Below are 17,833 nucleotides of genomic sequence, written 5' to 3'. Positions count from 1 at the left end.
TTTTTGACATTTTTCACTTATTATTTTTAAGTGACTTTTGTTGGGAACTGGGTACAGCAATTTGATTAAGTGAATATATAAGCAAACCTAGCGCTAGCACTTTCAGGCAGAAGAGGCAACATGAGCACTTGCTCAACATGCAACTTCTCAGCAGGACCTCCAACATGCTCTAGCATTTTTGGATCAAGACCAGCCCTGGCGTTTTTGTTCAGCAAATCATCTCGGCAACAACAAGACACAGCAGATGAGCCCTAGCGTTAGCAGAGTCCACAACATACAGCAATTCCCCTACAGTTAGCAGTTTCCCCCCGCAGATAGCAGAATTCAGTCCTAGCGTTTTTGGTTGCAGATCAGCCCTTGGCGTTTTGCAGTTCCATCGCAACAGATCCAACAAGCAGAACAGTGTTTTCAGTTTTCAGCACTTAGACACAGTAGAAGAAGTCCCGAACCTCGCAAATCTCACCTTCCTGCAGCAGATCCTCGCCGCACGGTCAGATCCCCCGAGGTTTGCATATTCACCCCAGAAAACGTAGATTTCAGCGCGTCGTCGTTGCATCGTCATCATCGCCGTCGTCACTAACACAGCGTCAAAATTCAGCAGATAAAGATTTGCAGATTTCAGCCATTAGCATTAACAAATTTCAGCCTGTCTCATCATCGTCGACATCGTCGGCAAGTCCAAGGATTATAGAGATTTGTGCAATCAATAGTAGACCGCTCTCGCCATAGAGTGGGGCCTTCGGAAGAGGGTTTGACAACATTCTGGTGTCGTATTCTTCTCTCTCTATATCTCAGTCTCAATACTTTCATTCACAGTGTTCACCACTTTGTTTGTGTCCGTTGCACTCTCTCACTAAAGGAACGGAACGCTCTCCCTTCCGTAAGTAAAAGGAACCTTGAGCACAGTTCGGAGCACTCATCTTGAGCAAAGTTCAACATTCACTTCTATTGCACCTAACATTGGTATCACAACTTTGGCAGTGTTCTGTATCATTCAAGGAAAGAACCACATAATTTTTTTATTTTTATTTTTTTTTACTTGTTGCGGTCGCTCGTAAACCAAGTTCTCTTGGGCATGTCGATTCCTAATCGTATTTTCGAAGAGTGAAAGGAAACCCAAGAAAGAAGGGCTTGTCCAGCCTCCCCTTGTGCCTCTTTTCACTCATTGAGAGCGGACCATGCACTTAGCGGCCGGCCAATCGACGTGAAGTGGGAAAAAGCAACCTTGGTGTGCGTGCGCAAGGCCGCCAAGGGATGCGCCCACGGAAAACAGAAAAACTCGGGTGAAGAGAAGATCCTTCTCTAACACTGATTGCAAGCGAAAGAAGAACAGCAAGAACCTCAAGACCCTCAAGACCTCAAGAACCTCAAGAAATCAAGACCCCAAGACACTTACAACCACAAGAACCCAAGTTCCTCATGAACTTACGAACCCACGACTTCAGTGGATGGTCATCACCCGAAGCAGAATGGATACTTCACATGAAGGTGGTGAGCATGGGATGAAAGCACTAAGCAGAAGGTACCGGTACGTGCGCGTCGCGATGTAGTGCAGGATTGGGGCAAGAAGCAGGAGGCGAAGTGCAGCAGAGAAGAAGCGCTAGGGATCGAAGCATGGAGAGAGGGAGAGCTCACGTTTTTGGGGAAAACTCAATAAGTGAGTTTTGGGTTTCCCACTTTTATTATAAGTGACTTTAAAAAAATGTGTCCAGGTTCACATTGAACCTGGACAAAGTATAAAAATGTAAAAAACGGGGTTATTTAGGCCTTTAACCCAACAACCTCCCACTTAAAGGCATAAATGACGCCTTTAAGTTAACCAACTCCCACTAGCTGTATGCAATGCTCATGTTGAGCCTTAGCAAGACTCTTGGTGAGAACATCTGCAGGGTTATCCTATATATGGATCTTAGTCAAGGTGACCAAACCATCCTCCAATACCTGACGTATAAAGTGGTACCGCACATCTATGTGTTTGGTACGCACATGAAACATCGCATTTTTGGCTAAATAGACAGCACTCTGGCTATCACAATCCAACACGGGTATATGAGCGGGCATGTCAAGTTCTTTTGCAAGTCTGCCCAACCAAATGGCCTCCTTTGAAGCCTCTGTGGCTGAAATATATTCAGCCTCAGTAGTACTCAATGCCATAATTTTTTGCAACCTAGGACACCAAGAGACTGCACCACCAGCAATGGCAAATACATATCCGTTGGTAGATTTCCTGGTATTCATGTCACCTGGCATGTCTGCATCACAATATCCCTACAACTTCAAGTCACTTTTTCCGTAACAAATACACTTTGATTGTGTACCTTTCAATTATCTCAAAATGCATTTGACAACTTCCCAATGCGCTTTGCCAGGATTCGACATGTATCGACTAACAACTCCCACTGCATAAGCAATGTCGCGAGGAGTGGCAACCATAGCATACATAAGAGAACCACAAGCTGATGCATATGGGATTCCCTTCATTGCTTTCAATGCCACCTCATCCTTTGGGCAATCTGCTTTGCTAAGCTTAATATATGGAGGTAAAGGTACTCCAAGAGGCTTAGCATCAGCCATATTAAACCTGTCAAGTACTTTTGCAATGTGCCTTTCTTGAGATAAAAACAGCAATTTCAGCTTTTTATCTCTTTTAATACGCATGCCCAAAATATGCTCTGCATCACCCAAATCCTTCATAGCAAATGTTGAATTTAGCTTACGTTTCAGAGCATCAAGACTAGTCTTATGTTTCCCGGCAAGCAGAATGTCATCAACATAGAGAACAAGAATGATGGGACTACCATCTTCATCCCTTTTCGTAGACAAACAACAGTCTGTATGGCTGCGTTTAAAGCCTTGAGACAGCATAAAAGTGTCAAACTTCTTATACCACTGCCGTGATGATTGTCTCAAACCATACAGAGCCCTTTTCAGTTTGCATACAAGTTCCTCGCGTGTAGGAACTACAAAACTTTCAGGTTGTTTCATGTATATGTCCTCGTCAATGTCACCATGCAAAAACGTTGTATGTACATCCATTTGATTCAATTTCAAATCAAGCACCGCAACGAGAGCAAAAAGGACACAAAGTTTTAAGCTTTACAACAAGAGAAAAGATTTCTTGAAAATTAATTCCTTCTTTCTGTGCATATCCTTTTGCAATCAATCTTGCAATGTACTTGGGTTTTTCATCCACAATCTTAATCTTGTATACCCATTTGTTAGGAAGAGCCTTTCTCCCTTTAAGCAATGGCACAATATCCCAAGTATCATTTGCATACAAGGATTTCATTTCCTCTTGCATTGCAAGCTCCCACTTACTGCTTGACTCACATGACTTAGCCTCTTTATAAGTAAGAGGTTCACCCTCATCTGTCAACATTACATGATCCAAAGAGGGATTAAATCTCCACGGTTGCCTTCTCAAACGAGTTGACCTGTGTACCCAATGATCTACATTCTCAGGCAACGGTTCTACATCATAAGGCAACTCATTTTCAGCTCTATCATGCTGCTGAAAATTATTTTCAACCAATTCAAGTGGCTGTCCATCCTCATTAGGAGCATCAAAATCATGTCCTACCTCTTCTGGCTCAAGATTAACCGGTTGATAATCAATTTCAGCTTGCGGTAATGCATCATGCGGCTCTTTTTCAACATCAATGGGTGGCACGGAAGGCTGAAATCTGACTGTTTTCTTGTCAGCATCAGATTTTGTAGCATTCTTAAGCAATTTTGCCTCATTGAACATTACATCTCGGCTACGTATTACCTTTCTAAACTGTGGTAACCACACTCTATAGCCCATTTCACCTTCTTCCCCATAACCTAGGAAGACTCTTTTAATGGACTTCATATCAAGCTTTGTTCTCAAGTCATTGCGTACATGAACAAAAGCTTCGCAGCCAAATACTCTCAAATGATCATAAGAGGCAGGTTTGCCAAACCAAACCTCCTCTTGAATGTCATTTTTCAGCATACTATTAGGAGAGCGATTGCAAATATGAACTGCAGTTTTCAATGCTCCCCCTCAAAACTCTTGGGAAAGATTAGTGATGGACAACATGCAAAGCACTCTCTCGCATAAAGTACGATTATACCTCTCAGTCACACCATTAGAAGACGGATTATAAGGGGCTGTCAACTCCCTTTTAATCCCATTTTCATCACAAAAACGCTGAAATTCAATAGATACTGTCACCAGTGTGTGACTACTATCTATCCTTTTTGTTGATTTCTTTCTTATTATCTATTTACTTTCACTTTTTGGAAACACCCCTCGGGAAATCTAACTGCCCTGCATTGCATAGCTAGTGTGGAACTGTCCAGAGGGAGTCCGGGCCTGAGGGCAAGAGAGCACTAAGGTTGGACAAGGACTATGGTTAGCCAAGTGGGGTCATTGACTAGCCAAAGTGGAATCCTTTGCTACAGAGGCTACATTTCAGTTTTGGATGTGGCCGCAGTGTACAAAGAGGGTCGGATGACCTAGAAAGATACAATGGCAGCATCTCCTAAAATTTAGGGAACTGCTATTTTGGGACCTGAAAATGTCTTCGCGTCATTACGTGCAGTTTGACATGGAGATCATTTTGTTACTCTGTGGCCAAGTCAACAGAGGCTGCAGGTGAGATATTTTTAGACCCGAGGGTCTAAAGCGGGAAAATGCACAAATGAGTGACACTTGGCACTTTGAGGCCAGTTTACTACTTATAGAGAAGGCAAAAACGTGATTTATAGTTGGGAGGCTCATTTTGCAACTCTCTGTCACAGGTTAAGAGCTATGGAGTGCTTGCTTTCCCTCTTATGCACAGTGCGGTGCCAGGAGTGATGCCCTGCACGCTACGCACTGCCCTCTCTCTCCCCTTTGGCAGTATGTTATGCCCCTCTAGTGGGCTCTTCATTTGACCAATGTACAGTTGTGTGGGTTCATGCGCGATTGCCGAGGCAAGAGCCTCTTGCACAGGTACTGGATTAGCTAGCGGCTAATCTCCCCGCAGGTACAGGTGAATTCGGAGAGGTTTCACGCCAGAAATCTCGTCCGATTCAAAGGGCAAGTAGCCCTACAGGTGCGGGAGCTCGAGGACTTGCTAGGGATGCGACCGGCACGCAGAACGGAGCCCGAAACAGTGAATTACAGCCTGCTGTGTATTTTTGCAGGTTTAGGGTTTTGGCCCTAAACGGACCCTAATACCCCCAGGAGGTTCGGGGACGCAAGGGGACCGCTGTACAGGCGATCTGGCGTATTTTCAGGGCTGAAAACAGAGAATTCAGCGTGCTGCAGATTCTCGCCAGGTTTTGCAAAGTGCCCGTATGCGTCGGGAAAGTCAGTCAATGCGTGGGAATACTGACCGTGAAGGGTTCTAGTACAGTTATGCTGCCGAAATCGGGCTGGAACAGTGGAAATTCAGCCGAGTTTGTGCGGGGCAGCTTGTAGGAACCACAGCGTTTATTCCCTCTTTTGAACAATAAAGAAATACCGAAAGGGGCGCCTAAGTTAGGGGCCAATCTGGTGTCTGTCTACTCATACAGGTGCAATCTAGCAGCCTGTATCCCTCTCCCCTTTGTTGTGTCTTGAAAGTACAGGTAAAATAGACGACTAATAATGGGTGAAAGCTAAATCAAGGTTTAAAGTAAAGTCTACCGCCCTTTTTGGATTGAACAGGCCGGTTTCAGATACATACTCTCCTCCATTACCAGATCTGAGACATTTAAGCTTAGTACTCTTTTGCGTAATGACAAAAGTATTAAACTTCTTAAAAGCATTAAAAGTCTCACTCTTACTTTTCAACAAATGCACCCATCCTTTCCTAGTACACTCATCAATGATTGTAACAAAATAAAATGCACCACCAAAAGACTTAACAGGTATAGTACATACATCCAAGTGAATAAGATCAAGAGGATTAGATTTGCGAGAGACACCAGAGTAATAAGAGGATTTCTTTTGCTTTCCATAAAAACAATCATTACAAAAATCCAAGTTTTTGCCTTTTACATCAACCCTCTTCAGAGAGAAAAGCACATCAATACCCTTTTGGCTCATATGGCCAAGTCTCTTATGTCACAATTCCGAGTGTGAAGCAACTTCAGCAACAGCAAGAAACTTGTCAGGCAAAGCTTTGCATCGAAGATAGTACAAAGTACCTCCTTTAGACCCTTTTGCAACAAGCATAGAGCCCTTAAGCAACTTCCATGAACCCCCAGCAAAGATAGTAGTATAACTATGTGCATCTAATTGGCCAACAGATAGCAAAATTTTCTTAATGCCTGGTACAAACCTAACATCATTCAATACAAGCTCTTGACCATTGTTAAGAGCCAAACGCATGGTACCCATTCCCTCAATATTGCAAGCAAAATTATCACCAAGGTACACCTTGTCATAATTGACTGCAGCATATGTAGCAAAACACTCCAAAGATGGAGTCACATGGAATGAAGCACCAAAATCCACTCTCCAAGACTAGGATAAGCCATCATTAGCACTAAGTAATGCATCAATGACATCTTTCTTCGAGATGAGCATGTCTTCTGCATTAGTTATAACCAAATCTGAGGGGCATGAAGCCGCAACCAAAATTCATCAACGTCTGATAACTCCTAAATGACCACACTAGAGGATACATTTGCATTCTCAGTATCCCTAGAGAAATCACATGCTGATTTTTCCCCTTTCTTCTCATCTTTCTTCTTCTTTTCTTGCGTTTCCTTCTTCCTTTCCTGCTCTTTCTTGAAATACCTGCAATCGGGTTTCTTGTGACCCTTTCTGCCACATTGATAACAAGTGACATCCTTATCTTTTGTCTTGCTCTTACTTCTATTTTAAGTCATGTTGCGCGCATCACGCTTTTGATTTCTACCTCTTGCATTGTAGACAGAACTGCCACCTTCCCCACTAGACTTGCGTCTAATCTCTTCATTGAGAATAGACTCTCTCACACCGTCATACATGAGGGTAGGACTGTTGCTCAAGGAGACAACCAAAGTTTCCCAAGTATCTGACAATGTCATAAGCAAGAAAATAGCTTTCAACTTATCATCGAATTGCTAAAGCCCACTATCCTGCAACTGACTCAACACACCTGTAAAAGCACTTAAATGCTGAGAAGCTGACTTCGAGTCATCAAGCTGCATATTCACTAACTTTAGCATCAAATGCACTTGGTTCACAGGCGTGGTGTTCTCATAATTGGACTTTAGCTTTTTCCATATTGCATAAGCGGAGTCCAAACGCTTGATGTCCGTCAAAATGTCATCATTGATAGCCATTTTGATGTAGGCCATAGCCTTCTTATTTAATCTGGCCTGCTCTTCGTCAGACAAACCTTCCGGCTTATTTCCTTCCAATGCATCTTCACAATCCTTTAAGAAAAGGATACCTTACATGCGTTCTTGCCAGAGGTCGGAGCCTTGACCATCGAACCGTTTGATTTCCATCGAACCGTTTGATTTCCATCAAACTTTTAGTGTCAGCAGAAGAAGAAGAAGCCATTTTGATTCAACCACAAGTGTGTATACAAGAGGGATGCAATAGGCTGAAAATTTGAGCAAATAAGTTTCTTTACATGAAAGAGTCCAAATCTGAAATTTCGACTGAAATTGCAATTTCAAGCACCTGTACTCAACTTTTCACTCAATTTGTCGCGACAAACATCAATACATGTGATGCCACAACTTTGGTACACCTGCGTATTGCTGTTTTGACCTATAATAACCTTTTAATCACCTGTTTTGACATAAAAACAGCCTGTTTTGGGCAGTTTTGGTAGTTTTGGTGACCTTTTCGACCCCGGAAGCAAGGGCTTCGCGATGGAAGCGAAATGGAACGCGTGAGAGCAATTTTAACTCGCTGTCCGGCAGACTGTGTAGGGCTGTTTTGAAACCCTAGGGCTTTGATACCAATTGAAAGCGTGAAGCAAAGGGTACCGGTAGGTGTGCGTCGCGATGTAGTGCAGGATTGGGACAAGAAGCAGGAGGCAGAGTGCAGCAGAGAGGAAGCGCTAGGGTTCGAAGCGGAGACACAGAGAGAGAGAGAGAGAGAGAGAGAGAGAGAGAGAGCTCACGTTTTTGGGGAAAACTCAATAAGTGAGTTTTGGGTTTGCCCACTTTTATTATAGGTGACTTACATTGAACCTTCACAAAGTATAAAAATGTACAAAACGGGTTTATTTAGGCCTTTAACCCAACATGGGAGTGGCGAAGAAGAGTTTTCTCCACCAGGAGGTTTTTCTAACCCTCCCCCTTCCCCATCTACGCCAAGGATTGCACTAACTCCTATGGAGGCTTTCGACAAGATGATGATGGACAGCAAGTCAAAACGCGAAGCAAGAAAGTTAGAACGCGAAGCACGAACAGCAGAAAGAATGGTAGAAATTGATCGTAAGTACCAAGAGAGAATGGCAACCATAGCGCGTGAGAGCAAGCAAGCACGCTTGGAAGCCAAAGAAAGACAATCCGGATTGGATCGTGAGCGCGAAGTAAGAGAAGCAGCATTTGATCGCAAAAACAAAGCAAGAAAAGCAATGAACGACCGACACATGAAAGAGATGTTGCGAATCTTTTCTCAAGTGCAGGCACAAATGCAAGAGATTCGGGAAAAGGAAACTCTCTCCGTCTCTTCTTCTTCCAAGCATGACACACATGATTTGCATGATTATGATAAGCATGATGATTTGAATGATAATGACAAGCATGATTAATTACATGATAATGACAAGCATGATGATTTGCATGAAAATGATGTGATTGTTCACAAGGATGATGTGTTAGTTGATACTTTCTCTAGTGAAGCTAACCTCATTGCAGAGACGATCAATCACGAAGCACCGATCTTGACTCTCGAGCCTAGGTCCAAAGAACCCCCTCGAGAAGAACCGATCTTGGCTCTCGAGCCTAGGTCCACAAAACCCCCCTAGGAAGTGTTATGTGTTCGCATGATTAGTCAACACGCATTGATCGAGTGTTTTATTCGTGATCGTTTCCGGTATTTTAGTCAGCGTCTTTATGTGATCCCTTTTCATAGGCATGCCATATTGTACGTTGAGCACGATTCACTCATAAATGAGCACTGATGTATGCGGATTACTCATGAAAAGATGAAATGTTTGCACCGAAGGAATTCACATTCCATGTCTCTTCCTTGGCATGACACAGTATTCGAAAGAGCACAAGAAGGATTGAGCATCAAGCATCGGCATTTCCATTGTGTTTTGCCACAGTTGATTGATTTAGATTAGAAAGTCACGATTCGACCCCATTGTTTGCGTATGTTTGATGAACAGTTTGGCACTCAGTCTCTCTATTCATCTCCATTGCATGCACAGTCTTTAAAGAAGAATAGTATTTTTTCAATCACTTTACATAGAATGGGTATGTTCATGTTTTTGTGTTGGAAGTGGTTTCAGGAATTTTCATCTCAGCGATTCTTGAAGAAGGTAGGCGCATGACTATCGACGAAGTTGACGCATTAAAGAAGCGACAGATAACTTTGTCCCTTTCGATGCGACCCATAGAAGCAAGCGTTGCAGACCTTTATGAAGTTCAAGTATCGTATGACCCACGCATCAAAGTGGACCGACGAAGAGTCCTTTCCAGGATTTTAGAGACTATTGGCAATCTCCCTCGATGCCATACAGTTCGGTACCAGTACCTCACTTTGAAAAGGAGGGGATGTCATGTACACATCTAACCCTATGTGTACGTATGCAAGCTACTGCATGACAAGGGTTCAGTTCAGTTCAGTCAGTCTAGAATAGGAAGTGTAGTGGCACTTTTGTGAGTCTGTTCGCAGACCGTGCAAGTCCAGGCGCTTAGAGTAGATGCATATCCTCTGTTTGCACATAGCATAATCATCAGTTAACAGTCAGAACACATCAGGAGCATTTTTACAATGCATAGACCTATTTTTGACATTTTTCACTTATTATTTTTAAGTGGCTTTTGTTGGAAACTGGGTAGGGCAATTTGACTAAGTGAATATATAAGCAAACCTAGCACTAGCACTTTCTGGTGGAAGAGGCAACAGGAGCACTTGCTCAACAAGCAACTTCTCAGCAAGACCCCCAAGATGCTCTAGCGTTTTTGCATCACAACAGAGAAGCTAGCGTTTTTGGATCAAGACCAGCCCTGGCGTTTTTGTTTAGCAAATCAGCTCGGTGACAACAAGACACAACAGATCAGCCCTAGCGTTAGCAAGGTCCATAGCAGACAGTAGTTCCCCTAGCGTTAGCAATTCCCCCCCGCAGATAGCGGAATTCAGCCCTAGCGTTTTTGGTTGCAGATCAGCCCTTGGTGTTTTGCAGTTCAATCGCGACAGATCCAACAAGAAGAACAGCGTTTTCAGTTTTCAGCACTTAGACATAGCAGAAGAAGTCCCGAACCTCGCAAATCTCACCTTCCTGCAGCAGATCCTCGCCGCACGGTCAAATTCCGCGAAGTTTGCAGACTCTGCCCGGAAAACGCAGATTTCAGAATCTGTGTTTTCAGCGCGTCGTCATTGCATCGTCTTCAATGCTGTCGTCACCGACATAGAGTCAGAATTCAGCAGATAAATATTAGCAGATTTCAGCCCGTCTCATCGTCATCCTCATCGTCGACAAGTCCAAGCATTGTAGAGATTTGTGCAATCAATAGTAGACCGCTCTCGCCATAGAGAGTGGGGCCTTCGGAGGAGGGTTTGACAACATTCTAGTGTCGTATTCTTCTCTCTCTATATCTCAGTCTCAGTACCTTCATTCACAGTGTTCACCACTTTGTTTGGGTCCATTGCACTCTCACTAAAGGAACGGAAGGCTCTCCCTTCCATAAGTAAAAGGAACCTTGAGCACAATTCGGAGCATTCATCTTGAGCAAAGTTCAACATTCACTTCCGCTGCACCTAACAGAAGAGTAGGAAATGTAGAGGTGAGATGATGGTGGAAGGGGACCAAAACAAAGGTAAATGATCTTAGAGATAAAATCTGCTAGGAAATTTTCACCATGTACAAATCAAATCTGACTAAATAAACCCACCTGTAAAAATGCCAGTATATTTGGGGAGAGAGAGAGAGAGAGAGAGAGAGAGAGAGAGAGAGAGAGAGAGAGAGAGATGTAAAATATGTAATATAGAAATCAAAGTTAACCAGAGAGAGAGAACAAGAAGAAGAATATTTTAACGCCGTAGGAAACCATCCCAAGAGACCTTAAAGATCTATCCGACACGGAGAGTTGAACTGACCTGTTATGAGAGAGAGAGAGAGAGAGAGAGAGAGAGAGAGAGAGAGAGTAATATGGAAATTCATAGGAAAAGCTATGTCAAATTGCTGTATGGAATGGAAGACAGCCTTCGAAGCATCTCTATAACCAGAAAACGTGTCAACTTTAATCGACTGTCCACCTTCCTTAAACTCTCGGACTTTCTTGCTTTTGTCTTCCAAAAAGTCATACTGGTTGGCTTTATAAAAATTCTTCTTCTTTGCGTTGAAGCTGCTATCGTCAGAGTCCGAACTATCTGAAGACGAGTCCTTTGTAGAACTCAACCACGAGGCGAGATTTAGGCTTCTTTGTCTTTTTCTTGCCCTTTCCAAAGCTTTGCTTTTTGCTTCGCTTTTTGCCTTTTCTGTCTTCTTCGCTCGAGTCAGAGGAGCTAGAAGAATTGTCAGAAGAAGAAGAAGAACTGGGTACTCCTTCAAATCGAACACGCTTCTTCTGTTTTCTTGCCGACGCAAATGTAGACTGACAACCCAAATAACCCGGGAAGGTATCGCCTTTCTTCTGCTTTTTGTAGTGCTTTTCTGCTTTGTTCTGCGCGTCAAAAAGCTAAGCAATTCGTGCATCAACCACCTCTTCTAATTCTGTGTACATCCTTGGAGTAGGAGGTTTCTTCAGGGCCGGTTTGAGGGGTGGTTCTCTGGTCTGCCGCCACTGTACATGCACCTCGTGAAAGGAGGTCTCGCTCATAAATTTTGCAAATTTCGGGTCCTTCGCAAAATTTAGCATCATCTTTGTCGCATCGCCGATCAATCGTTGACGCTCCATCTCTTCGATCTCCGCCTGAGTAGGCCGAGGCGGTCGTACTCCTCGCATGAATCTTCGTTGTGATCTCTTCCCACATCTTCGGATGCAAAGGAAGTCGACCGATCTCTGTCTGAAAGCCACAAGTGCCGCGTAAAAAGGATCGGATTTCCCGTAGAAGCGAAATCGGCCTTGCTCTGATACCACTATAACAGACTTGGACACTTCAAGTCTAGATTCTACCGCGACACCACAAGAGATCACTTCAAAATAGTTCACAGTTCACAATTGATTCGACACTGGCCCGGCGGAGTTCCATGCTTAGAGATATTGGCCCCAAAGACTAGCGCCACTTTCGATATTTCTTTTTGTATTAATCTGCAACTCAAAGTACAAACAAGTGGTCGCGACTCACTCTCAGACTCTGCGTCCAGATACCCAGAAAAGTGAGAGCCCAAACCACTAATAAATAGGGTTACAAGGGATGCTAAAAGCAGAGCCCCAAAAGCTGTCCACTAAAAGCATTCTCAAAATAAAAATCAACTTTCACTCTCAAGCCTTGCTTAAATAATTATAGCAAGTTCCAAAAGCTGCCCCAAAATAATGCGTAGGATTTTTACTGCTTTTCCCACGCAAAGCTGAGAATTCTGTATAGCTTTTTGACACGTGAGCCCCTGTAAAATGTGCCGGAAAACGCCGGATTCCGTACGATAGTGCCACGTCAGCCCTAGCGTGGAATTTCTGCCAACCTTACAGGGACTGTTCCATATCAAGGAGGGCATGTGTGTATTGGGCACACCACGTCAGATGCTACTAGTATCATAACCTACTCTCTCTCTCTCTCTCTCTCTCTCTCTCTCTCTCTCTCTCTCTCTCAACAGATCATACAGGCATGCAGAGTGAGCACCTAATACATGCAGTTGATACACTTGCACCTTTTATTGCCCGCTTGTTTAACAGGGTACTAGCAGAGGGCTTCCCAGCAGAGTGGACCATGCACACCATAGCTCCTATTCACAAAGCTGGGGACATGACAGACCCCGGGAACTACAGGACGATCATGATTGGTCATACATTGGCCAAACTATATGGGGCACTACTAGAGGCAGAGCTGAGTACACTTGCAGAGAGGGAGGGACTACGCACTCCAGGGCAGGCAGGTTTCAGACGGGCTTTCTCTACTATTGATCATATCTTCACTCTCCGTTGTCTGATTGACCAGGCAAGGGCGAGGAAGAAGAGGCTATATTGCTGCTTTGTGGATTTTCACAAAGCCTTTGACACAGTACCACGGGAGCGCCTCTTTCATCGGCTTCAGTCTTTAGGGATACCCACGGAGATGATATGGGGCATCTATGCATTGTATGAGAAGGTACTGGGACGAGTACGCTGTCCAGGAGGTCTATCTGAGACCCTTGCTAGCACTATTGGTGTGAAGCAAGGATGCCCACTATCTCCCACTCTCTTTGGGCTCTACATCGACGAGGTAGCTGACTTCATCATACACAAAGGAGGAGGAGGAGTTGACATCTCAGGTACACTTGTCCATGTTATGCTATATGCTAATGACATCATTCTAGTGTCTAAGTCGCAGGCGGGACTCCAGTTACACCTATAGGCTCTAGATGATTTCTGTACACAGAGAGGACTGTCAGTGAACCTTGGGAAAACCAAGGTTATGATATTTCACACATCTAGACACATTCGACGACAGGCGATCTTCACCCTTACAGGAGGCCAGATTGAGGTGGTGGATTTATATGTATACTTGGGTATCACATTTGCTAGCACAGCGGGACGCTTCTCTATGACAAGAGCAACGAGGGATAGATTGACACGAGGATATGCTTCTCTGGCCATGCTTGAGCGACAACGTCATCAGGCACACTTTCAGGAACCCCGCACAAAGGGGTGGCTTTTTGATACTTTGGTCACACCAGCATTGATGTATGCAGCGGCAATTTGGGCACCTGGGCTCTCTACTTCCTTTTGGACACAGATTGAGAGACCACTGATCTTGATGTTCTCACAGGTGATTCGCAGTAAACCTTCAGTACCACATGACATTATCAGAGCAGAGTTTGTTGCCCCACCCATGCTAGTAGAGGCTCTCGTCCAGGTGGTCTGCTTTATTCACCGAGTACGAGATATGGACCCTGATAGACTATCTCGCAGAGCTTTTGAGGCATCTAGACAGCTTACGGAGAATGGTGACACAGGATCATGGTATGCACAGATGATACAGTTATTGACTCGATGTGGGTGGGACATAGACCACTTACCACCTCTTCAATACAATCCAGATGCCCCACATATACAGCTCTCACATAGTGAGAGCAATAAAGTTATGAGACAGGACCTATTACAGCGATACACGACACGGACCTGGATCACACCCCACCAGCCCCTGCCCACGAAGATGCTACACTACAGAGACTCCTTTTTTAGCATCTCCGAGGATGGGTTTATCCAGAGGCCCAGATATATGCATGCCCCACAGTGCCCGAGTGGCGATTGGCCAGCTCAGAGTATCATCACACCAGCTTGAGATTGAGGTAGGTAGAGCGGCACGGGTCATTAGAGCAGAGCGGATCTGCAGACTATGTCAGGAGGAGGTTGAGAACGAGGATCATTACATATGCAAGTGCAGAGCATACAGTGACATCAGAGACAGATACACTTCCTTGTTCAGTGGACACCCCACACTACGCCAGATCATGGAGTCTACAGACCAGCGCCGATTTGGCCAGTTCTTGACGGAGATACGTCATAGGGAGATGCTACTACAGGATCCTATTACAGGGAGGGAGAGACGGCAGCTCCAGCTCGCTGACTTCTTTCAGAGATCTCCTACAGTGCATATGCCGACACAGGAGGGGGTTACCCTTCAGCGAGCTGAGGACCTCCGAGCCAGACGGAGACAGAGAGCATCTGGTTACCAGACACCTGTACTACATGAGAGGGAGATTACAGAGATTCACGCTCGTCATCAACGCCGTATCCAGGAGCAAATCGCTCATTTACATCTACATCCAGAGATCATGAAACAGGGGATTTTTACTTCACCATCACCTATGTATCACATATTACATCCTCATTATGGGACTGGATGGAGCTAGCTAGTTTGCATTGCATTCTTGTACACCCCACGCATATATTTCACATACCCTTAGTGTTAGTGCTCCATCTCTCACCCCACTCCACTCATCATTCCTATCCTACTAGTTCAGTCCTATTTTATTTTATTTCATGTTATATTTTGTCCTTTTTCTGGTCACCCAGAGGGCATTGACAGTTGTACATCGATTTTGTCTCATAGGTCGAGTTCGGCCTCTAGTAGACGTTAATAAAGCTCGCTCTCTCTCTCTCTCTCTCTCTCTCTCTCTCTCTCTCTCTCTCTCTCTCTCTCTCTCTCTCTCTCTCTCTCTCTCTCTCTCTCTCTCTCTCTCTCTCTCTCTCGCGCAAAGAGTGGCCAGAGACAAAACTGCAGACAAAGCTCCGAGCTGCTTCTGGGAACCTGCGAACTGCTTGTGGAGAATATCTTACTGCTTCTGTACGAGAGCAATTGTGCAACGCAGAGTGGTTATTTATTTTATTCACTTAGTAGCTAATTTTCGTGCGTCGTTTTTTCTAGAGCTTGTCATGGTAGTGATGTTTTTTTTTTTAATTTAAATATAATGCCACATGGTGGCTTTTGCGTTTAGATACCGCAAAAAGAGCCTTTGGCTCACCAAGTAACAAGCAAGGATATCTAGTTGTTGCTTCGATAAGAATGGAAGAGAAGAAGAAGAGAGTTTTAACGTCGTAGGAAACTATAGAGAGAGAGAGAGAGCCACTTCCTGAGATCTCACGTTGTGACGTGTGTGCGCGCGCGCGCGTGTGTGCGTGAGAGAGAGAGAGAGAGAGAGAGAGAGAGAGAGAGAGAGAGAGAGAGAGAGAGAGAGAGAGAGACACTTCCTGAGATCTCACGTTGTGACATGTGTGCGCGCGCGGGTGCGAGAGAGAGAGAGAGAGAGAGAGAGAGAGAGAGAGAGAGAGAGAGAGAGACTTCCTGAGATCTTGCCTTGCATGATGCGTGAGATATCTTGCTGCCGCCCAAGAATTGGCCAAGTTGCCGACTCAACCAAAGGAAGGCAGCCAAAGAAAGAAAGAGAGAGACACAGGGAGGGAAATAGAAATTTTTAACCCCATGAAAGGGCACCACCTGGCTGACCCGAAATTCAACTCAACGCTAAGGCCTTCCAGTATGGCAGGCCAAAAAAATTACTCAGAAAACTAAGAAACGTGCAACTAGTCCTTCCTATCAACTACTCACTTGATCTTTTTAAAGCCTAAATGAGCTCGGATGGCCACGAAACTTATGGAACGACTAGACAGGCGCTAATAGAAGATATCTGAAACCTAAAGATCACCTTTTGAGAGGGGCAAAAAATGCGATCCACCGTATTTTAGGTCAAACAAGCAAGTACACAAAGGTCTTAATAGCTTAGACTACTCTCCTATCAACAATTATGCATTAATCTTTCAAAACAGCACTTAAACGACAGATTTAAGTGATTTACCGCTATAAAATCAACCTTCTTACAAAAACAATGAAGATTACACTTGAAAGAAAGAGCAATGGACCACTGACACAATGCAATGATCTTAAAAGACCTAAAATTTTCACTTTCCCAACTCTCTCTCTCTCTCTCTCTCTCTCTCTCTCTCTCTCTCTCTCTCTCTCTCATGGTCACACCAAGGCCACAGCACATCAGAAGACATAACTCGACTTGACAAGGCAAGACTCTCACTTCTAGCTGCTCACAACTGAGAGTCGCAAACTAAAAGTTTCTTGCCTTTCACCTAAAAAACCAAACCCTGCTCACTACGCAAACAGAATACCTAGTACGAAACGACCTAACAGAGCATGAAATCATCCACTAGAATCTGGTTATAAAGGGGGTTTCTAATCATCGAGCAAAAAATACCGAGCAAAGATAAATCCGAGCAAATTGATACAAGATCAACAATGGTGAAAGGCAAAAATTATGCCATGCACATTACTTTCACTACCACAAATCTGACACTTAATTGACAACAAATGAGATTTTAGAACCATTATGAAAATTGAATACTCGAGACACAAGCAAGATCTCTTCATACTCGAAACATATATAATTCAATTTCATGTGGCATACCTCCTCTCAGAAATAGCCCACCAAAAACCTGGCACCTAGATTTTGCAAAACAGTAACCTCGTAAGTTTACAATACTATCCCAGAACCTCCTAAAGCATAAACAACTCCACTTTTGTAAGCAAGAAAAAACAAGTTCCTAAATCAAGAAAAAACAAGCACTCTCTCTCTCTCTCTCTCTCTCTCTCTCTCTCTCTCTCTCTCTCTCTCTCTCTCTCTCTCAGCTTCATAGTGCAACACCCTTGAGCGGCCCGCCCTTTTCTCTTGCCAGCTCAACAATAAAATGGTGGAGGAAATGTGAGTAGTAAGGTGTGGATGCACCTGCTGCAACTACATCGATGGAATATGTAGTGGCAATGATGAAGTGATGTGCCCACTGAATACATGATGAGCTCAAGCATACCCAACTGCCTCATGACCATCTCAACGAGGTTCTTGAGGTATGATTTTTCTAATGATTTTTACCAAACTTGACGAACAATTAATCCATGTTTAGATTTGCTAGGAATACAAGAGAAGGGCCCATTCTATGAGGCTCATGTGAAATAGGTAGATGATTAGTTGTTGCTTTGCTTAGTTGTGAAAAAAATGGATTTCTAAAGTCTCCTTTACTCAAACAGATTTACAGACAATGACATCCTTTAAGGGAAGCTTGCAAGTGCAAATTG

The 17,833-nt window shown here is 44.0% G+C and overlaps 1 long non-coding RNA gene across 1 annotated transcript in view; it reads right to left on the bottom strand.

The window, feature by feature from the left end:
• Nucleotides 1-17,833, bottom strand: part of LOC147456300 (uncharacterized) — a 57,583-nt gene that overhangs the window by 31,389 nt on the left and 8,361 nt on the right. Inside the window, exon 2 of the long non-coding RNA XR_015188450.1 lies at nucleotides 17,169-17,203. This is a non-coding gene — a long non-coding RNA (uncharacterized LOC147456300). The remainder of the gene's footprint in view (nucleotides 1-17,168; nucleotides 17,204-17,833) is intronic.

The sequence above is a fragment of the Adiantum capillus-veneris genome, chromosome 6 (assembly GCF_014529385.1).
Source record: "Adiantum capillus-veneris isolate H3 chromosome 6, ASM1452938v2, whole genome shotgun sequence".
Taxonomy (NCBI): domain Eukaryota; kingdom Viridiplantae; phylum Streptophyta; class Polypodiopsida; order Polypodiales; family Pteridaceae; genus Adiantum; species Adiantum capillus-veneris.
Note: the sequence above shows the minus strand (reverse complement) of the source record. Positions and strands in the feature narration are given on the sequence as shown.